Consider the following 24,082-nt stretch of genomic DNA (forward strand, 5'->3'; position numbering starts at 1 on the left):
TATATATGCTGTCTACAAGAGACCCACTTCAGACCTAGAGACACATACAGACTGAAAGTAAGGGGATGGAAAAAGATATTCCATGCAAATGAAAACCAAAAGAAAGCTGGAGTAGCAATTCTCATATCAGACAAAATAGACTTTAAAATAAAGACTACTAGAAGAGACAAAGAAGGACACTACATAATGATCAAGGGATCGATCCAAGAAGAAGATATAACAATTGTAAATATTTATGCACCAAACATAGGAGCACCTCAATACATAAGGCAAATACTAACAGCCATAAAAGGAGAAATCGATAGTAACACACTCATAGTAGGGGACTTTAACACCCCACTTTCACCAATGGACAGATCATCCAAAATGAAAATAAATAAGGAAACACAAGCTTTAAATGATACATTAAACAAGATGGACTTAATTGATATTTATAGGACATTCCATCCAAAAACAACAGAATACACATTTTTCTCAAGTGCTCATGGAACATTCTCCAGGATAGATCATATCTTGGGTCACAAATCAAGCCTTGGTAAATTTAAGAAAATTGAAATTGTATCAAGTATCTTTTCCGACCACAATGCTATGAGACTAGACATCAATTACAGGAAAAGAGCTGTAAAAAATACAAACACATGGAGGCTAAACAATACACTACTTAATAACGAAGTGATCACTGAAGAAATCAAAGAGGAAATTAAAAAATACCTAGAAACAAATGACAATGGAGACAGGACGACCCAAAACCTATGGGATGCAGCAAAAGCAGTTCTAAGAGGGAAGTTTATAGCAATACAATCCCACGTTAAGAAACAGGAAACATCTCGAATAAACAACCTAACCTTGCACCTAAAGCAATTAGAGAAAGAAGAACAAAATCATCCCAAAGTTAGCAGAAGGAAAGAAATCATAAAAATCAGATCAGAAGTAAATGAAAAAGAAATGAAGGAAACGATAGCAAAGATCAATAAAACTAAAAGCTGGTTCTTTGAGAAGATAAACAAAATTGATAAACCATTAGCCAGACTCATCAAGAAAAAAAGGGAGAAGACTCAAATCAATAGAATTAGAAAAAATAAAAAGGAGAAGTAACAAATGACACTGCAGAAATACAAAAGATCATGAGAGATTACTACAAGCAACTCTATGCCAATAAAATGGACAACCTGGAAGAAATGGACAAATTCTTAGAAATGCACAACCTGCCAAGACTGAATCAGGAAGAAATAGAAAATATGAACAGACCAATCACAAGCACTGAAATAGAAACTGTGATAAAAAATCTTCCAACAAACAAAAGCCCAGGACAAGATGGCTTCACAGGCGAATTCTATCAAGCATTTAGAGAAGAGCTAACATGTATCCTTCTGAAACTCTTCCAAAATATAGCAGAGGGAGGAACACTCCCAAACTCATTCTACGAGGCCACCATCACCTTGATACCAAAACCAGACAAGGATGTCACAAAGAAAGAAAACTACAGGCCAATATCACTGATGAACATAGATGCAAAAATCCTCAACAAAATACTAGCAAACAGAATCCAACAGCACATTAAAAGGATCATACACCATGATCAAGTGGGGTTTATTCCAGGAATGCAAGGATTCTTCAATATACGCAAATCAATCAACGTGATACACCATATTAACAAATTGAAGGAGAAAAACCATATGATCATCTCAATAGATGCAGAGAAAGCTTTCGACAAAATTCAACACCCATTTATGATAAAAACCCTGCAGAAAGTAGGCATAGAGGGAACTTTCCTCAACATAATAAAGGCCATATATGACAAACCCACAGCCAGCATCGTCCTCAATGGTGAAAAACTGAAACCATTCCCACTAAGATCAGGAACAAGACAAGGTTGCCCACTCTCACCACTCTTATTCAACCTAGTTTTGGAAGTTTTAGGCACAGCAATCAGAGAAGAAAAGGAAATAAAAGGAATCCAAATCGGAAAAGAAGAAGTAAAGCTGTCACTGTTTGCAGATGACATGATACTATACATAGAGAATCCTAAAGATGCTACCAGAAAACTACTAGAGTTAATCAATGAATTTGGTAAAGTTGCAGGATACAAAATTAATGCACAGAAATCTCTGGCATTCCTATATACTAATGATGAAAAATCTGAAAGTGAAATCAAGGAAACACTCCCATTTACCATTGCAACAAAAAGAATAAAATATCTAGGAATAAACCTACCTAAGGAGACAAAAGACCTGTATGCAGAAAATTATAAGACACTGATGAAAGAAATTAAAGGTGATACAAATAGATGGAGAGATGTACCATGTTCTTGGATTGGAAGAATCAACATTGTGAAAATGACTCTACTACCCAAAGCAATCTACAGATTCAATGCAATCCCTATCAAACTACCACTGGCATTTTTCACAGAACTAGAACAAAAAATTTCACAATTTGTATGGAAACACAAAAGACCCCGAGTAGCCAAAGCAATCTTGAGAACGAAAAATGGAGCTGGAGGAATCAGGCTCCCTGACTTCAGACTATACTACAAAGCTACAGTAATCAAGACAGTATGGTACTGGCACAAAAACAGAAAGATAGATCAATGGAACAGGATAGAAAGCCCAGAGTTAAACCCACGGACATATGGTCACCTTATCTTTGATAAAGGAGGCAGGAATGTACAGTGGAGAAAGGACAGTCTCTTCAATAAGTGGTGCTGGGAAAACTGGATAGGGACATGTAAAAGTATGAGATTAGATCACTCCCTAACACCATACACAAAAATAAGCTCAAAATGGATTAAAGACCTAAATGTAAGGCCAGACACTATCAAACTCTTAGAGGAAAACATAGGCAGAACACTCTATGACATAAATCACAGCAAGATCCTTTTTGACCCACCTCCTAGAGAAAAGGAAATAAAGACAAAAATAAACACATGCGACCTAATGAAACTTCAAAGCTTTTGCACAGCAAAGGAAACCATAAACAAGACGAAAAGACAACCCTCAGAATGGGAGAAAATATTTGCAAATGAAGCAACTGACAAAGGATTAATCTCCAAAATTTATAAGCAGCTCATGCAGCTCAATAACAAAAAAACAAACAACCCAATCCAAAAATGGGCAGAAGACCTAAATAGACATTTCTCCACAGAAGATATACAGACTGCCAACAAACACATGAAAGGATGCTCAGCATCTTTGCTCATTAGAGAAATGCAAATCAAAACTACAATGAGATATCATCTCACACCAGTCAGAATGGCCATCATCAAAAAATCTAGAAACAATAAATGCTGGAGAGGGTGTGGAAAAAAGGGAACACTCTTGCACTGCTGGTGGGAATGTGAATTGGTACAGCCGCTATGGAGAACGGTATGGAGGTTCCTTAAAAAACTACAAATAGAACTACCATATGACCCAGCAATCCCACTACTGGGCATATACCCTGAGAAAACCATAATTCAAAAAGAGACATGTACCAAAATGTTCATAGCAGCCCTATTTACAATAGCCCGGAGTTGGAAACAACCTAAGTGTCCATCATCAGATGAATGGATAAAGAAGATGTGGCACATATATACAATGGAATATTACTCAGCCATAAAAAGAAATGAAATTGAGCTATTTGTAATGAGGTGGATAGACCTAGAGTCTGTCATACAGAGTGAAGTAAGTCAGAAAGAGAAAGACAAATACTGTATGCTAACACATATATATGGAATTTAAGAAAAAAAAATGTCATGAAGAACATAGGGGTAAGACAGGAATAAAGACACAGACCTACTAGAGAATGGACTTGAGGATATGGGGAGGGGGAAGGGTAAGCTGTGACAAAGCGAAAGAGCGGCATGGACATATATACACTACCAAATGTAAGGTAGATAGCTAGTGGGAAGCAGCTGCATAGCACAGGGAGATCAGCTCGGTGCTTTGTGACCGCCTGGAGGGGTGGGATAGGGAGGGTGGGAGGGAGGCACAAAAGGGAGGGGATATGGAAACATATGTATATGTATAACTGATTAAATTTGTTATAAAGCAAAAAATTTAAAAAAATATATAAAGGCAGTTTTCTTTAAAAACAGCAGGTTCTTATTAGTTATCTATTTTATACATATTAGTGTATATATGTCAATCCCAATCACCCAATTCATCCCAAGTGCCCCCCTTCCCCCTGTTGGTAACCATAAGTTTGTGCTCTACATCTGTGACTCTATTTCTTCTTTGCCAGTAAGGTCATCTGTACCATTTTTCTAGATTCCACATATAAGCGATATTATACAATATTTGTTTTTCTCTTTCTGACTTACTTCACTCTGTATGACAGACTGTAGGTCCATCCACACCTCTACAAATGGTACTATTTTGTTCCTTTTTATGGCTGAGTAATATTCCATTGTAAAAAAATGTGGAACAATTCACGAATTTGTGGGTCATCCTTGCGCAGGGGTCATGCTAATCTTCTCTGCATCGTTCCAATTTTAGTATATGTGCTGCCGAAGCAAGCACCCAGCTTAACTCTTTAAAGTATGGATAGGGTAGATGATGTAGATCTCTTGTCCCACGTGCAGTGGGGTGTCGATGATACTAATTCTGTTGTCTCAAAATTGGCGACCAAGACCTGGAGCAGAAAGCGAAGACACATCAAGCACCTCCCATTCTAAGAAGAGCTGTCAACATCTGGAGGCATGAACCCCTCCAGGATGTTTTAATAGACCAGACTTAACCAACTGTACTGCTTTCAACCATTCCCCCCACCCCAAACAAGCAGAAAACTAGGAAGAGGAGAAGGAGGAGAGATTCCTTATTGTGAGTCATTGGCAGAGAGTTGAGAGCCTCGGTGTTTTCCATGAAGGAAGAAAAAATGGGGAGCTCTCATAGACAGTAGGGGTGTCAGAAACAAGAGGAGACAGGCATCTTGAACCACAGGGAGACATCAGCTTATGGAGCACACATGTTAATCTGCCCACTCTCTGAACATCTCTGAGCAGGGGAGAGGAGAACCAAGAGGGCAGAGAGAGAGACCAGCAGTGGGGAAACCAGCCCTCCTACCAGGTGGTATTTGAAGGAAACCTGAGTCTTCAGTGACTCAGGTGGACACTGCAGAAGGTAGCTGGGCTTAAGCTGTCTTATTGTACCCCAAACAAGAGGGCCACGTACAGGGTGGATGTCCCAAGCAATGGGAAACAGCAGGGTGTATTGCTGGTGGTGAAAGCTGCGGTGGGATTCAAAGAGGTTGAGCTAGAGTTAATCTCCCTTGTTAAGGCATTGGATGGAAACGAGATGTGGAGCCCTGTCCTGATCCTGAAGGGTCCATGAAGAACTCACACTTGTACCCCAAGAAGGAAGCAGCCTGGGATGCCTGCCCTCAGTGGGCATCTGTACTTGGTCCATTTCAACCTAAGAAGCAATAGCCAAGAGATGGCCAATGCACACCAGGAATGACAGATTCATCCCTTTCCATCTCCCCTCTGCAATCAAGGAGAAAGGTGCCCCAAGAAATCGGGGATAAGGAGTGAAAAAGCAGACCAAGCTTTCTCCCTCCTCTAAGTCTCCTTGGGAAGACATGGCCAGTACTGGGAGAAGGGGAGGGCATAGATGGATCTGAAATGCATATTTTAAACTTGACCTGCTTTTTTTAAATATTCAGAAGTAAATAGAAAACGTATGGAACTCTGTGAGTACAAGGCAGCATTTTCCTCCCAAAATGAATAAATATTTGCAGGTTTTAAATTGCAAGAAGAGCCCTCCTGCAGTGAGGGATGTGGCCCTGAGGTCAGGGAATCACAGTGATAAACCAGGAGCATCTAGGAAGTGACCCCTGCACAGGATTTCAATTCCAGGACACTCTTTCCTTGTACTTCAGGAAAAGTAAAGTTAAGCAGCAAACTTTAAATTATTTCTCTCATAGTTTCTCCAACACTTTAATAAAAAGTTTGAAATAAGTGAGGGACTGAGTCATAAAAACAAAAACAGAGGGGAGCAGATCCCCTTCAGGCTCACCATCATCTCTGGGATTTTGCAGAGGTGGGAAGATTGCATTAGATGGTGTCCTGAGCCTCCAGCCCCACTAGAAGGGCAACATCTGCTTTGGCTCAGAAAAGTCTGGGGAGAAAAAAGCAGCCTGGAGAATAGGTAAGAAGGACCCTGCAAGAGCAGAGAAAACTCCCCACCCCAGTGAATACACTGGAGCAGTGACTTTCAAACTCCTTGTACCAAAAGCCACAGTAAAAAAATACATTGTACATCATGACCCTATACACATGTATATGCATAACTGAGTAAAGTTTTATAAAACAATATTACTCACCATGTGCAATGAATGGACAGGTTGTTTATATTCTGTTCTGTTTTGGTTTTTTTAATGCTGGTCACAGATCATATAAATTGATTTCTGTGGTTCTGAAGAAACTAGTGACAGGAATAAAGGCGCAGATGTAGAGAATGGACTCGAGGACACAGTGGGGGAAGGGTAAGCTGGGACGAAGTGAGAGAGCGGCATGGACATATATACACTACCAAGTGTAAAATAGATAGCTAGTGGGAAGCAGCCGCATAGCACAGGGAGATCAGCTCGGTGCTTTGTGACCACCTAGAGGGGTGAGATAGGGAGGGTGGGAGGGAGACGCAAGAGGGAGGAGATATGGGAACATATGTATATGTATAGTTGATTCACTTTGTTATACAGCAGAAACTAACACACCATGGTAAAGCAATTATACTCCAATAACGATGTTAGAAAAAATTGATTTCTGGACCCTAGTAGTCTACAAGCAGCACTAGAAACAACTCTCATTAGAAGGAGATGACCCTTAAAAGGGAGGGGAGAGTTTAGGTAACACAAGCATGAGCAACGTTTGTTTTTTCTCTCCCAAATACGCCTCCCACATTCACAGCTCCTTCTATATCATCAGATTGGAGTCATATATTCCTGATAACCTACTTTCCAGATGAGCTTTCTCCTCTGGAGTTCACATCTGTCTACTGGTTCTCTTATCTAACTATCCTCCATGCCTTTCTAGCTCTACCCATTGTAGATGTGGATTGGACTCCTCCATACTATCTCCACTAATTAAATACTTTGCAATCCCTTAAATATCCAACATGTACAAATCGTTCACAGGGCATTCTTAACAAGCATGTCTGAACAATCACTGTAGCGAGTAACATTTATAGAACGCAAGGATGTGTCAATCACTGCTCTCAGCTTTATCAATCTTTATCTCTCTATCTGTAAGCCTTATAATCATCCCACAAATAAGGAAACATAGGCCCAGGAAGGTTAAGTAAGGACACAAAACTGTTAAGTGGTATACCTATGCTTTGAATACAGGGGTTCTTGGAAAACTTGCAGGTCATAGAAAAGCATGGACACAAAGGATAAGTTTGACCTTTCAGTGGGGGGGAAGAGGTTCATGAGACATGGAGCCTCTTCCGGGTTTTATGCTCATGGTAGAATAACCCTTCTGTACCAAAGTGTTCCAACCAAGAGACTTCTTGCTCTGTCATGAAGATAAACATTTGCTTCAGTTTCAGTCACAATTCCTACTTTGTAAGTCAAATCTTGAAATAATTTTATCCCCACAAAACAGAGAAGAGAGATACACATCCTGATGGCCTTTGGATTTGTTAACGACCTTCTCCTACCATTTTCACTTGTTTCAAGAATTTTAGGTCCTGGGTTACTTGGAATATTGACTAGGAAAATCTTTCTCAAGGGCAGGCCTCTATGAGAGAGTATTCTCATAGGTCCCTGGGACTGGTCCTCAGTTTTGCTAGTTTAATGTGAAAGGAGTAGACTCCAGGGGCACATAAATCAAGTTTAACCAACAATGCTAGATCCTTCACTTAGGATGATATTATTTTCCTCTCCTCCAGGGGGCACCATTTGCATAGAATTCAATATGAATGACACCCATCCTGAAAAATAGTCCTGCTTGAAACCATCCTTCAGATATCAGACACCTGGAAAACAAAATAAGTTAATCAAATAAGCTAATTGAATTAACGTTCACGAGGTTGCTTGGTGTCCAGAGAATCAGAAGGAAAGGTAGAAACTGATCCTTTCATCACCTCTTCCTTTCAGAGGGAAACTGTCAAGATATATTTTCTTCCCCATTAATTAATGCCTCTCTTCTGACCAACCGCCTATGATATTCTCTCATATTCTCTCTAGAATGTGTTAGTTTTACTATTAGGACTTATTCTGAACCATTCTCTCTAAGGTGAGTTTGTAGATATCTGATTTCATTCTCATTATGCTGATTTTCACACAAATTCTGAGGTCCCGGATGTAGCGGTGGTTCTCACACTGTGGTCCCTGGGTACCAGCAGCAGCATCACTTGGGAACTTGTTTAGAAGTGCAAATACTTGGGCTGAAACCCAGACCCAAATCAGACAGACTCTCCAGGTGTCGTACCAGACATCTGTGTGTTTACAAGTCTTACAGGTGATTCTAACACATGCTAAACTTTGAGAACCATCGCCTTAACATACAGTTTCCAGTCCAACGGACACCAGAAACAACTATGAGCTTTTTAAAAATATAGGTGCCCTGGATTCTCCCAGAGCCACTGGGAGAGTAAAAAGAGCTTTGGAATCAAAGGGATCTGGGTGGAAATTCTAGTTTTCTCACTCACCGGTGTGTGCCTGGTTGATGCTCCATTTTCTCATCTCTAAAGCGAGGGTAGTAGGACCTTGCCTCATAGGAAGGTGTTGGAGGTAAGCTGCAACAAATGCCTCATATAGAGGCTGACAGCAAATCTTCTTCCTTGGCCTCCATCACAACTGGAATTTCCTTTGCCCAGCCTGTGAGGTTGCAGGTCTCATCTCACCCAGAATCACAAAACAAGAGTTGCCAGAAGCTGATTTCCAAAGTTTCACAAATAGCCTAACATTTTCACAGCAGTTACTGGGGGTTTTGCCATGACTCAGTGGGAACGACACAGCCCTGAGATTCCCATGGAGCTATTTCAAACTCTAGATTGATGAGTACAGGAGGAGTCCCTATGAAGCAATATTTACCAACTGAGAGCATTATAATTGTTGAAGTAGCTCTTGTGAGCCAGATCACATTCCTGCTGACAACAGAGAGGCAAAGAATTTCTATGGTTGCCTAGAAAATTGAGTGGAAGTTCCCCAAGTTACCTGCCACACACAGGTTTGTTTTTCCTTAATTATCTAGGTAATTGTTTTGGTTCCTCTACTTGCCTTTACCAAGAGACACGTGGGCAGAAGTGCGAGTATCTGTGGGGCTGCCCTGCCGAGTGAAGGTTCAGGCTGCTCACCCCGGTGCAGAGAACGCCTGCCTCCACTGTCAGTGGGAGTGCCTATGAACTCCTTCTCCACTGGAACTAATGAGGCCTTTCTCATCAATCTGGGTCCCTGCTCTTGTGTCTTTTTTTTTTTTTTTTTTTTTTTGCTGTACGCGGGCCTCTCACTGTTGTGGCCTCTTCCGTTGTGAAGCACAGGCTCCAGACGCGCAGGCTCAGCGGCCATGGCTCAGGGGCCCAGCCACTCCGCGGCATGTGGGATCTTCCCAGACCGGGGCACGAACCCATGTCCCCTGCATCGGCAGGCAGACTCTCAACCACTGAGTCACCAGGGAAACCCCCTGCTCTTGTGGAATTGTATGGATTGTTTTTGTAATGTACATGAAATGATCAGCCTAAAATCAAATCATTTCACTGGAAAGCATAATACTCAGATTGACTTCCTAATATTCATACAAATTTGGAAAATAGTTAAGATAGAAACTCTCAGGTTTTGTCAAGGGCGAAGTCATTTTCTCAAATATCGTTTTTGACAATTCTGTACAAATCAAACCAAGGTTCATCAAACACTCTCTCTGAATTAGTTTGACAGCTAACACTAGAGTCCCTGAACATAAAATAAGGGGAAAAAATTAGAAGCAAAGTTTGAGATTGAAGCTGGTGACAGAGTTAACAAATACACCACTTCTGTGGAGGAAAAGACATTTCAAAGGAGCCAAAATATACTTTTGGGCCTGAACATGATAGTCCAAGTACAAGTCAAAGAGTAACTCAAAGGCGCATGGTTCTTCAATTGCAGATACCAAATAATACAGATCAACGCCCCCTACTGGATGACACAGGAGCTTCCGTCTTGTATATTCTACTTCCTTTGTGTCTGTGAAAAATACCACTGCATTAGTTAGGGTTTTCCAGAGGAACAGAACAAATTGTAGATGATAGATAGATAGATAGATGACAGATAGATAATGAGAATTGGTTCATATGATTATGGAGTCTAAAACATCCCAAAATATGCAAGCTGGAGACACAGGAAAACTAGTTTTGGAGTTCAGTTAGAATCTGACGTCCTGAGAAGTAGGAGAGCTTGTGGTATAAATCCCAGTTCAAGGGCAAGAGAAGATGAGATGAGATGTCCTAGCTCAAGAAATGAAACAGAGAAAATGGGAGAATTCTTCCTTCCTCCTCTTGTTCTATTCAGGTTCCATTCAGGTTGGATGATACCCACCCATGGTGAGGAGGGCAATTTACTGAGTCCCATCATTCAAATGCTAATATAATCTGGAAACCCTCTTATAGACACACCCAGAAATAACGTTTAGTCAAATATCTGGGCACCCTGTGATCTACTCAACTTGACACATAAAATTAACCATCATACTAATATAATATGTCACCAAAAGTTGGCTGTGGCTCTGACCAACTCACCTTCATTCCAGGACCCAGGGTAATGAAGCAGCAACATTCCAGGACCAACTGATTCTTAATGCTTCTGCTTAGAAATGATACATGTTCCTTGTGCCCACATTTCATTGGCTACAGCAAGTTAAATGGCCTCTCCTGAGTTCAATACAGTAGGAAAGTAAAATCCTTCCAAGGCAAAAGATGGAGGAAAAATAAGATATTTGGCAAACAGAAATACAGTCTACCATATCAATGGAATTCTTATGGGGTCCACAAGTAAACTCTGATTCTAGACCATGCTCCAGGGACTTCCCCTCAGTTCTCCACTGCACTTCTTATCACTTTTCCATGCAAGCCAGGCTCTTACTGTATTCAAGGAGAGTTGCAACCCCCTCCCTTAATTCCTAAAAGTACAGCCAATACCTAATGAGCATTTAAGATAATTTATTGAAGGGTTGAAAATAACAAGGAAATTATAATGGAGTAAAAGAAAAGAAAGCAATAGTACTGGATAGGAAATATCACTGCTCTTTGAAGTAAGTCCATCACCCATACCCCTTCCACAGGTTTTCTTCCTACCACCTACCTACCTAATACCATGAGCCCTCAGTCCCCAGAGTATGCTCCCTGACCTCCTTTTCCTCACTGAAAGGACATCATCCACCACATCCTCACTCACAACAACACCGTCATAACCCCACAGAGATTCAATTCTGCTCACAGTGAATTCAGCTGTGATAATTTTATTCAGAGTTGTTTACTATGTATAGTTCCAGTTGCTTGATTCTATGATAGAATTTTGACTTTGCATAAATAATGAGCCCACTGAAGAGTAATTTTACTCAAAGATGATGAGTATCTTCTATCTGGGCAAAAGAAAATTACAGGTAGATTCAAAATACAATTTGTCTCCAATGTACTCCAAAAGATAATGACCGTATGTGTGTATGTATATGTGTGTGTGTGTGTGTTGTGCTTATTGTGGATGTGAATATATATGTGTAAAGTGGGTACTTCTTGGGTGATCATATATACATAGTTTGAATATTCATGTAAATACTATTTTATGTTCTGCTTTTTCACTTAGGTCATAAAGATATTTCAATATTTTATATAATTGTCTTAACATGGTTAAAAACTATATAATATTCCATCTTGATAAAGTGACATAATTTATTAAAGCATTCTCTTAATTTAGATAGTTTTCTTTACCTAGTATTATAAATGAAGTTGTCATAAACTGCTTCATGCTTATGGATCTTTGCTTGTGTTAGATTATTTAACTGAGGTAAATTTCCAGGGATAAAATTCAATATTTTATACAATTGTCTTAATTAACATGGTTAAAACCTGTACAACTATATAACTCAGGATAAAATTCCTGAGTTAAAAATATAAATATTATCACTTTGTACTAGTTTTTTTTGTTTGTTTGTTTGTTTTTGTTTTTTGCGGTACGCGGGCCTCTCCCGTTGCAGAGCACAGGCTCCGGACGCACAGGCTCAGGGGCCATGGCTCATGGGCCCAGCCGCTCCGTGGCATGTGGGGTCTTCCCGGACCGGGGCACGAACCCGTGTCCCCTGCATCAGCAGGCAGACTCTCAACCACTGCGCCACCAGGGAAACCCCATGTACTAGCTGTTTTTATATGCCTTTCTCAATTTACACTGAATATGAATAATTTTTACTGCAATATTAGATGACATTTTTATTTGAAACTTCTTTAGTCCAGTTTAATTTGATCAACTAATAAACTTCATGAAATATAAATATTAATGCTTGTTTCTAATTTGAAGAGATTTTAACCTTCCAAAAGTAAACCTAAGAAACTTCGCATTGGGATAAAGAAAGCTTATTTTTATATAAAGGCCCTCTGATATAGACAAATAGTATATGGATGATAACCCTTTGATTACAAGTAACAGAAACCAAACTTACACTAATTTATGCAAGAAAAGGGAGTTTGAAGAGCTATGGGTATAGCCCACACCATAATAAAAAAAAAGGTCAGAAGTGTAACATCTGAGCATCATCAGAGACCTTGTTAAGAATGGGAATATTATTAGAACTCTCTCCCATCTCTTCTGTCTAGACTTTGGCTTTGTCTTCTCCTACTGTAGACAGACGTCTGCACATGGAGCTCATTCCCAACAGCTCTACACCCAAAGAGGAAAGGAGCTGTGGTATATTGGAGGACTGGTCCCAATTCTTTACCCCTCCATGTATCCACACACTAGCCATGGTCTGATCACAGGCTGTATATACTTCTGCCCTGGCTTTGGGCTTGTCCACGTGACTTGCTTTGACCAATAACACATGGGCAGAAATGACGGTGTGCCACTTCTGAGACTAGGTCTCTGAGACTTGCATGTTCTCACTTGGTCTCTTGTGGAATATTCCCCAGCTAGTCTGCTGGAAGGTAAGAGACACATGCAGTAGACATGCAAACCTGAAGTATGGACTAGAGACACCCCAGCTGCTGTAGCCTAAATCAGTCCACACAGGTCCAGCCTGAAGACTCTTGGGTGAGCCCAGCTGCGATCAGCAGAGCCTGCCCAGCAGATGTGTAAATGTGTGAGCTAAATAAATGCTCACTGTTTCAAGTCACTTAGATTTTATGGGTTTTTTTGTTATGCAGCAGTAGCTGACTCATACAGGTAGCTCCTCTCTCTGAACCCTAGTTTGAAAAGTCCCAGGGAAGAATACTCTTGTCAACCTTGGTTCAAAGGCCCACATCTGTCACTAAGTAGTTATGTATTTTAAGAACAGGGTACTGGTGCTGGTTTCAGGCAAAAATGATAAATTTTGTATCTTAAAATGTGAATTTGGTAATAAACATATTTTAAAATCCAAGTAGGAAAGAAATAGAGTCTTTTAAAATATCATTTACCACAACTGAGAGAAACAAGAACTGTTTTCCCGGGGAAGTAAAGAGAGCTGTCTCTCAAGTCACAGGTTAAAAGGATGCCTTTAACATCTTATTGCCATCTGGCCACCAGCATCAGCTCCCGGCAAGGGATTAGAATAAATTACTTGGTACCAAAGGCAGGTGAACTGAGCTAGTGGGAGAAGCTATAGAAGGAAGCTAGACAGAAAAGTGAGTCAAAGGAGAAAGAAACAGTACAAGGATTAAATAGAACAAGGATTAGGACTCATAGCAGAGTACAAAGAGGAGAATTTCACATACATTCTGGTTCCAAGGGTCTAGGAAAAACCACAGCCATAATCTTTGGTGAGCAAGGCAGAGCACAACAGAGCAGAGAACCCTGGAATGTCAGATGGCTGCTTCTAAAGAAATCCATCCAAAATCGAAGCAGGATCACCAAGAACAGGATCCATAGGAATGAAGTTCACAAGAGGGGAGGCAATGCCAGCTTTTGTCAAGGGAAAGCACACAACAGCATTTGAAAGCCAAACATCTAAGAGAGCCAAGTGGAAGGAGGCTGGGTAAGCAGCCTGGCCTCCCTGGGAAGGGCATTCAGAGGCTCAGTAGTTTTCAGTTACGAAGCCAACAAAAATTATTTCCAAATTTCATTATTTCCAAGGACAGTTCTACTGATATACTGCTTCCATGGCCTTTCTATGATGAGTTGAAAACAGCCTGCAGATAATTGAGTACTTAGTAGAAACAGCTGGGATAAGACTAGAGCAAAGCAAAGACTGAAATTTTGGGGCCCTTCAGGATTATTCTGCTAAAGACTTTAAGGATCATATAACATCTTTATAACTACGGGCATATGTTGATCCAACTCTTGACATTTGCAGTAGGAAATCGGGTTAAGTGCCAGAGGTCTCCTCCCTTGCCTTTCATCTTTTTAAGCACTATGACCCCTTGCCATGAATTAATAAGAGCAATGGATGTAGTCAGGGTTCTCCAGAGAAACAGAAACAGACTAATAGAATATGTGTGTGTCTACATATATATACACACAGGTTGGGGTCCATTTCTAGAGATGGAGTGAGATCCATGTCACCCACAGCACCTGGTTTGTGAATGGGGGAGGAGGGAGCTTCCACAGTGTCTGGAGAAAGGTACATTATGTGCTGGAGAGACAACCAATAGAAGTGCACTACTACCAGATGGCAAGAAAGTGTCACGGCCTTTTCCCCTTTGATTCATTTCCTTCTGTGAAGTGGGGATCCCAGATAATGAAAGGGAGAAGAAATGAAAATAATTTGAGAAACACTTCATCCCACCTACAAAATACTCATTCTCATCTATGCAGTTATTTATGATTTTCAAAGCACTTTCTCAAACAGCACTGGACCTGCATTATAGCAGCTCTAGGGAGACAGCCTAGTGGGTAATATCATCCCCGCTAGAGACCTGAAGCAAATCAGCCTTCTTTTCTCACTGCTCAGGATGTGCCCCTCTCATGCTCACTGAAGGGGAAACTCCCAGCCTGTCTGCATAGAAGGGAAATACTAGGAGATTCCATGAGAGGACGCTGGGAGGCTGAGTGGTGAGAACAGAGGAGAAAGTGCAGAAAGAGGAGAGGAGTTTCAAGGTAGGAAAAGAAAAGCTGCAGAGTGATGGAACAAGGTGCCCACTACCAACAGCAGGAACTGTATTTCTTTCCACAAAATGGGTGACTTAAACAACAGAAATGTATTGTCTCACAGTTCTGGAGGCTAGAAGTCCATGATCAAGGTGACAGCAGCGTCGGTTCCGTCTGAGGGCAGTGAGGCAGAGGCTGTTCCACGCCTCTCCTCTAGCTTCTGGTAGCTTGCCTGCAATCTTTGGTGCTCCTTGGCTGGTAGGCACATCACCCCCTTCTCTGTCTTCATCTTTACATGGCACTCTCCCTGTGTGTGAGTCTGTCTCCAAATTTCCCCATTTTATAAGGACATCAGTCATATTGGATTTGGACACATCCTAATAGGCTCATTTTAACTTGATTACCTCTGTAAATATCTCATCTCCAAATAAGGTCACCTCCTGAGGTACTGGGGGTTAGGTCTTCAACATCTGAATTTTGAGGGGACACAATTGAATCCATAACAGATACTAAATCTTTAGAGCTGAGCTGGATATCACAGTGCCCACTGGCCACACGTGGATATTGAGCACTGGACATGTGGCTAGTCTGAACAGAGATGAGCTGTGAGTGTAAAATAGACACCAGAGTTCAAATACTTAGAGTGAAAAAAAGAATGTAGGCTACCTCAATTATATTTATATTGATTACCCGCTAAATACTTTTGATATATTGGGTTAAAGACACTAAAATACAGAATTAAGATTAATTTCCTCTCACATATTTCAGTGTGGCTTCTAGAAAATTTACAATTACACATACAGCTCATATTTGTGGCTTGCCTTATATTTCTATTGTACAGCACTGTTCTAGAAAGAGAAATTCACCATGTCCCTGACACCTGATCACCTTGTGAGAAGATTTTCTGAACCTCTCACATAGTTCTCTGACAATGATGGCAAAATTAAACATTTGAATCACTTGAAATGTGACATACCGTAGATGGTAAACATCAAACTTCATACCTGTACAGCATACTCTAAATGTGAAATAAGTTTCTGTCTAACCTAAGTGACAAAAGATATATTTGATCAATAAGGATCACACTTTATTTTTTATTACTAAGAACTCAATTTGGAACAGGCCACCCAATATCATCTTATAATAGTAGCTCCTGTTTAAGGTATTCACTTTTTCATTTACCTTGTGTGAGAAAAATGAGGCTGCATAGCAAGGGTGCCTTTTATTAATGATTACATCAGAATGGTACCAGTCCTTATTAAAGATGGTTTTCCAAGTGAGGTTTTGCATATGCTCCATGCAGATAAATCATGGGTGCCTTAGTGAACTCACATCAGTGTAGATGGATTTTGCTTTATGAAATGCACTGGGTTATAAATACTCTGACCTTGTTTATAAAGGAAGCCGGTTAGTTCACTTAATGAAGACATTAATTTGCCAATCAGCTTGGACTGATTATTCATTAGCTGCTCTTTCCCGACCAACAGCTCTGACTTACAAACACAGCCGTTTATTTGATTGTAGGCAGTGGTGTGCTGCCACCTATGGCTGGAAAGAAAAAAGGGTAGGGTGCAGAGAGTTCTGAGAAAGCCACAACTATTGAAAAGAGTCAGAGTATCAATAAAAAAAGGCTAGAACAAAATACGTTCGAAAGTATACTACTGTGGACTTTTCCCCATGTTAAAATCATTGTAAGACATTGACGTATTTGCAAGCACAATAAAACCTAGATGAAGTAAGCCATAAATGTCACAACTGCAAAGTCTTAACCCAATTATTCTTGGTGGGGTTGGTGTCATAAGATCAACAGTACTGATAAGTCAAACAGTGTAAGATCTACTATAATCACTTTCCAAGTAGGCCACTGCTTGTATTTCCCAGAACTCACCTTGGGATCTTTTTTTTTTTTCACTCTTCAGGCCTTTTCTCTACTCTAGGATAGCACCTTTGGCAACACTCAGCAAATATTTTTGGATTCCAGGCATTGTCCTGGATACTTGAGATGCAATGTGGATTAGGATTTGTGTGTAAATCTCCTGCCCTTGAGATGCTTACATTCTAGTGGAGTGAGACAGGTAATAAACATGAAGCAAAAGAAATAAGTCAATTCTCTAGTATGTTGGAAGGTGACAGGTGATATGGAAAGAGAAAATGAAGGACAAGATACAGAGGTTGGAGGTGGGATGGTAGGATGGAGGTAGGGTGCAATCTTGACTAGAGGAGCCTCACTGAGAAAGTGACACTGGGTAAGTGTCAACTGGAAAGGTGTTAGAGGTAGCTGCAAGAAGAGAATTCTGGGAAGAGGGACCCCTTGGACCAAGGCCCCATGGAGTGACAGTGTCTGGTGTGCTGAGAAAGAAGAGGCCTGTGGACCTGGAGACACAAAAGAGGAGGCGAGCTGGGGGATGAAGCCAGAGAGGAGAGGAGGGAGCCCATCACAGCAGGCCTTGGGGACCACCATCAAGATCTCACCTTTTAGCTGAGTGAAATATAACTTCCTGCTTTTTTTACATTTCTGGCTGACCTACCCTTAAATTTTTCTCTTTCTGGTTTTTGTTTTTAAAATCATGTTTGATAGTTTTATAGTGGTGGTGGTGGTTATTGTGTGGTTAAGATTCATGTGTACCCATGAAAGCAAATTGGAATAAATAAGAATGTGTTCACCTTTCACGGACTTCTTTTCATTATTTTCTATTCTATTCATTATTTTTCTATTCATATTTCATATGCATGGTTATAATCATTCTCAATACATGTGTCTTGCTTTTATATTTAGTATGTCACAAGCACTTTTCATGTTATTCTATGTTTATTATAAACAGCTTAGTAGCTTAGTAAAACTCCTAAAAAAGGATAATATCTACCTTTTGAAGTTATTGTGAAGATTAAGTGAAAAAATCATGAAAAGAGCTGAATGTAGTGTCTGGCACAGAATAAACCCTCAATAAACTTAGCTTTGAGTAGATGTATAGGGATTCACTTTTTTTCCATTTCTAAAGGTTTACTAGGCTAAATAATGCTATGATGAACTACTTGGAACATAGAGGAATTTGTAGTATTAGTTTATGGCTAAAGTCTATTAGATCGCAAATTGCTTTTCCAAGCCTTCAGAACTTTGAGAAAATCAATTTCTCTTATGTAAACCACCTACTCTGTGGTCTTTTGTTATGATAGCCCAAGCTAATACACACTTCTTCCCATTCAGAAATGTGGTACAGTGCTCCATTTATTTACATTTTCCTTTACAACTCTCAAAAACAGGTTTTCAATTTATTTTGAATAAGTTTCAGCCATTTCTCACTAGAATTTTATTTCTAGAAATGGCTATTTTGCTTTTATCATTATGTATTGGAAAGCCTTTTTATCAGGATATTTTCTAGCCAAATATTGGAGATAAATAGAAAACCTTCTCATTTAATATATCTCATATCTAGCCAGCCACCTATTAAACTATTATATGTAATAAATTCCTGTAAAAGCTAACAAGGAATTGGAGAATAAATTATTTAACAGAAATTATATTAAAAGCACATTGCTCTCTACAGTTCTATGTAGTCAGAAGTAGGCCTCAAATGTTCTCTTACAAGCAAAAAAATTAAAGGAGGAAACAAAATCCATTCTAAGTTAGTATAACTAGTTGTAATTAATTCTTCCTACTTCTAAAATCTTCCTTACTACTGAAAAGCAATTTCTCTAATAGAGCCTCAATAAGAGGACACAGCTTTCTCATAAAAGAAACTGGTTTCTTTCGTTTGTTTGTTTTTTTAGGTGTTCACCGTGGCATTGTTTAAAATAGAGAAAAAAACTGGACACAATTTATATATCCATCCACACAACTGCATAATTTAAATACAAAATATAATGTAATATTATGAAGCAGTTGTTTAAATTAGATCTCTTTATGTAATTTGTATATATCTTTAAAATATAATGTAGGGACTTCCCCGGTGGCACAGTGGTCAAGAACCAGCCTGCCAATGCAGGGGACATGGGCCGAGCCCTGGTCCGGGAAGATCCCACATGCCTCGGAGCAACCAAGCCCGTGCACCACAACCACTGAGCCCAAGCACCACAACTACTGAAGCCCGCATGCCTAGAGCCCATGCTCCGCAACAAGAGAAGCCACCGCAATGAGAAGCCCGTGCACCACAGTGAAGAGTAGCCCCCTCTCGCCACTAGAGAAAAGCCTGCACGCAGCAAGGAAGACCCAATGCAGCCAAAAATAAATAAACAAATTAATTAATTAATTTAAATATATATATATATATATATATATATATAAAATGTAGAATGAAAAAAAGCAACAAGCAGAACAATAAGGAAGAAACTGTTTTTTAAGAGCCCATGACTTAACCCCTTCAAACCAAAGGACTGCAGTATTTCTTTTTGAAATTTCTAGTTATCTTGGAGTTTCCGGGGGAAAGCTAAATTCAGAATCTTAATTCAAACAAAGTTATGGTATACATATACACCACCCAATTTTTTCTGTAATAGGAGGTTTTTCTGTAAGTTGGGCTCAAAATATTCAACTTACTCAGCTCCTACATAAAGAAATGCCTAGAAATTTTAGCTAATTCCTCTACCAAACCAACTAGTCCATACTTCAGTTCCTTTCTCCTGTGATGATGCAGTTAGTAGACATTACATCAACTCCCTAAAACTACACCCATACTCCCTCATTACCCCAAAATGGAAAGCAAACATCATGGTGGTTTCCTGGAGTCATTCAGCTCTCTTCCTCCTTCCAACGTCATGAGTCCATGGGATGGAGAAGCACATCCATGCAGGAGTCTTCCTACAGGGACTTGTCTATGTTTGCAGCAACTGAAGTGCCTAAAAGTGGACACAAATCCCCTCTCCTGAAAGGAAGCAGGAGTTAGTGGATAAGAATACATAGAAATACAGAAGTCAATGGAGAAACATACATAACTGCTTTTCTCCTTATTTTAACCCAATAGTTCACTCTGTGTATTCATTAAATTTACTCATCTGCATCCCACATCCCCCACCCTAAAAAGTATGTTAATTTGGATTTTATTTATAATTCCCTATGAAAGACATACTGATGTTTTTGTTTTGTTATCTATACTTGTAACAGTAAATATATCATAATTTTTTAAGTAATTAATACTAGAACCACCCTTATTTTAAAACCCCATTGAAATAGGAGAGAAATAGGTGTGGGAGATTAAGAGGTGCACACTTTCAGCTACAAAATAAATGAGTCATGAGTATGAAATGTACAGTGAGGGAAATACAGTCAATAATAACATAATACCTTTGTGTGTTGACAGGTGGTAACTAGACTTTTCATGGTGATCATTTTGTAGTGTAGGGGAGTGTTGAATCACTGCTGTACACCAGGAACTGTGTAGTGTTGTAGGTCAATTATACTTTAAAAACAAACAAACTTGTAGAAAAAGAGATCAGATTTGTGGTTACCAGAGGCAGGGGGCTGGGGGTGGGGGAATTGAATGAAGGTAGTCAAAGGTATAAATTTCCAGTTATAAGATAAATAAGTACTAGGTATGTAACATACATCATGATAAATATAATTAACAGTGCTGTATGTTATATATGAAAGTTGTTAAGAAAGTAAATTCTAAAAGTTCTCATCACAAGGAAATTTTTTTCTTTTTCTTTTGTTTTCTATCTCTATGAGATGATGGATGTTTGCTCGACTTATTGTGGTGATCATCCCATGGTGTATGTGGGTCAGGTCATTATGCTGTGTACCCTAAACTTACACGGTGCTGTATGTCAATTATATCTCAATGAAACTGGAGGGAGGAAGAAGGAAAGAAAGAAAGAAAGAAAGAAAGAAAGAAAGAAAGAAAGAAAGAAAGAAAGAAAGAAAGAAAGAAAGAAAGAAAGAAAGAAAGAAAGAGAGAGAGAAAAGAAAGAGAGAGAGAAAGGAAGGAAGGAAAGAAGGAAAGAAGGAAGAGAGAAAGAAAGAAAGAGAAAGAAAGAATGAGAGAGAGGGGAAGGAAGGAAGGAAGGAAAGAAGGAAGGAAGGAAAGGAAAAACTCCTCCACTGAAACAAATGAATGGATAAACAAAATGTAATATATACCTACAGTGGAATATTATTCAGTCTTAGAAAAGGAATGAAGTTCTGAGACATGCTACAACATGGATGAACATTGAAAACTTTATGTTAAGTGAAATAAGCCAGATACAAAGGACAATTACATGATTCCACTTATATGAGGTACCTAGAGTAGGTAGTCAAACTCATAGACAGAAAGTAGTCAAATTCATAGACAGAAAGTAGAATGATGGCTACCAGGGCCTGGGAGGAGGGGAGATTGGGGAGTTACTGTTTAATGAGAAGAGGGTTTTAGTCTGGATGATGAAAAATTCTGGAAATGGTTAGTGATAATGGTTATAAAACATTGTAAATGTACTTAATGCCACCGAGTTGTACACCTGAAAATGGTTAAAATGGTAAATGTTATGTATATTTTACCACAATAAGAAAAATGAATTTAAAAAGTGAATTCATTGTAATATACAGGGAGTCCCCTATGCTAAGCCCTTTGGCATCCTACCATGATACCACCATCAAATACATTTTTAGCCAAGTGTTTCTAACTAGACCATAACATCTTGAAAAATGTTGTGAATAAATCTTTAGATGTTATGGAAACACCACTAGGAAGTTTGTACCAATTTACCTCTCAACTGGTAGTGTTCATTTCTTCACTTACTTGTTGACATTCAATTTTGATTGGCAGTCATTTAAATCTTTCACTGTAAGACTATAGTTTTATTTCAACTTCCCTTGTTATTAGTTGAGTTGGAAGATGTTTTCACAAGTTTGTTGGCCATGGTAGAACAAGCATTCTCTACACAAGCTGTTTTTGCTTTTCCACCTCTCACTTACCAGGTCACCTAGTCCCCCCTAGACTTGGTCATGGTCAGACTCACCCTGAGCAGCTCATCACCAGTGGAGAGGTATGGTCCTTATCTGACAGAAGGAATGCATCTCCTTCCCAACACCACTCTTCCATGTTATTCTTGTCTTTCGATTTTCCTTCTCCTCTGGTGTTCCTTCTTGTCCCCTTCGTAGATTCTTCTTTCTTAAACGTCATTATTCCTTTGGGGTCTGTCCAGGACTATCTTCTCTGCTCACTGTACACACTCCACTCACATGGCTCCAAAAGTAGATCATATGTTAATGCATAAATGTAAAGCTTAGGTGCAAATCTTCCTCCTGGGCACAAGTATTATATATCAACTATCAAATCGACCTCTCCACACAGAAGCACACGTTGTGCCTCACATGCTGTAAATCAGCATCTGTTCCTCAAACCTGCTTTGATCTTGTCTTCACCACCTCATTGAATAGCAACGTCTTCTACTCTGTTATTCAAGAAAGAAATCTGGGAATAGTCCATGATTCTTCTGCCCTTTTATTTACCAATCCTTCTCCCCACCTCAAGTCAGTCACCTTTTACCTACCTGTTTCATGAATCTGGCTACTGTCTTGTTTTCCCACTAGCACGTCCTTAGTCCAGCCCACCATGATCCCTTGTCTGACTACAGCCATGGTCTTTTATTTAGCTCCCCAATTCCACTCTTTGACTCCACCATCTACTCTATTCACTACAGCCAAAGCAAACTTCCTAAAACACAAGACTGATCATATCACATCTTTCAGAAGTTTCCCATTGTCTTTAAGATAAATTCCAAATCCCATAATATACCTAAGGAGGGCTGGACTCTTCTCACCCTTCTCCATCTCATGCCACTCCTCCAACCTGGAGTCATCATCACCCTGACCACACACACAGAGCATCTAATCATGCTAGACACATTTCAGGTCTACAAATAAATCAGCCCCACTCTTATCCCTCAGCTTTTGCACATGCAATCATTTAGATTCAGGACACTCTTCCCCAACCCTTTTTACCCAACTTCCTGCTCATCTTTCATCACCAGTGGAGATGTTCGTTCCTTATCTAACAGAAGGAATGCATCTCATTCCCAACACCACTCTTCCATGTTATTCTTGTCTTCGATTTTCCTTCTCCTCTGGTGTTCCTTCTTGTCCCCTTAGTAGATTCTTCTTTCTTAAACATCATTATTCTTCCTGCTCATCTTTCAGACATCTGTTGGTTGGCTACTTGCAATCCCTCATCAGCTCCTGTTCCTGAGGGTAAATTTCAGCTTCTTCCTTTTAAAGCTGCCTCACCACCTGGCAGAAGCCCTCTTGCATAGTATTCCTTTGGAAATGACCCCAGACAAATAGCCCTCCCTTGGATTCCACATCTAGTGGCTAGAACCCTACAACTCTGACCCAGACCAAACCAAATCCCACTTCTTCCCAAATGCAGCCCTCTAGTCTGCTGCCACAGGTGTTCCATCCATCTCCCACCCCAAGGTTATTTTAGCTTTTTGTTTTCATGAGTCAGATACCAATCCTTTGCATCCCCCAAACTCCAGGTGACTTATGTCAAGGTTTACCTAGTGGGTCCCTCATAGCCCCTCTCACTAAGCTTAAGATGGTTAGATTCCCAACACAATAATAACATTTTCTAAAGAAATTCTCTATCTTCTCCAACAAATTCCTGTCAGTCTTCTCAACCACCTTTTTAGGCTGGAGGTTGGTGGTCAGCTAAGGATACTTAAACCAGTTCTTGGCCAGCTCCTTTCAGATGCTGCAGAGGAGAAGGAGGAAAACTTTGGCAAGTTGAAAAAACAGAGAGAGGACCTCTCACTGAAAGGTAATGACAAGAGAGGGGAGTGATATGAAATGTAATCAGTGGGATAGAAAGTACGCAAGACCACGGTAGAGAGTTATATATATATATATATATATATATTTTTTTTTTTTTTTTTTTTTAAAGGGAAACCACTGAAGCGTTTTGAGCAGAGGAGAGACATGACCTGCTCACATGTCATAAAAGCCACTCTC

The 24,082-nt window shown here is 39.8% G+C and overlaps 1 non-coding gene across 1 annotated transcript; it reads right to left on the minus strand.

Moving 5' to 3' along the window:
• Window positions 1-4,389: 4,389 nt before the first annotated feature.
• Window positions 4,390-4,496, minus strand: LOC132491508 (U6 spliceosomal RNA). Its single transcript, XR_009532718.1, has one exon. It is a non-coding gene; the product is annotated as a U6 spliceosomal RNA (small nuclear RNA).
• Window positions 4,497-24,082: the final 19,586 nt, after the last annotated feature.

Source organism: Mesoplodon densirostris, chromosome 5 (assembly GCF_025265405.1).
Source record: "Mesoplodon densirostris isolate mMesDen1 chromosome 5, mMesDen1 primary haplotype, whole genome shotgun sequence".
Classification (NCBI taxonomy): domain Eukaryota; kingdom Metazoa; phylum Chordata; class Mammalia; order Artiodactyla; family Ziphiidae; genus Mesoplodon; species Mesoplodon densirostris.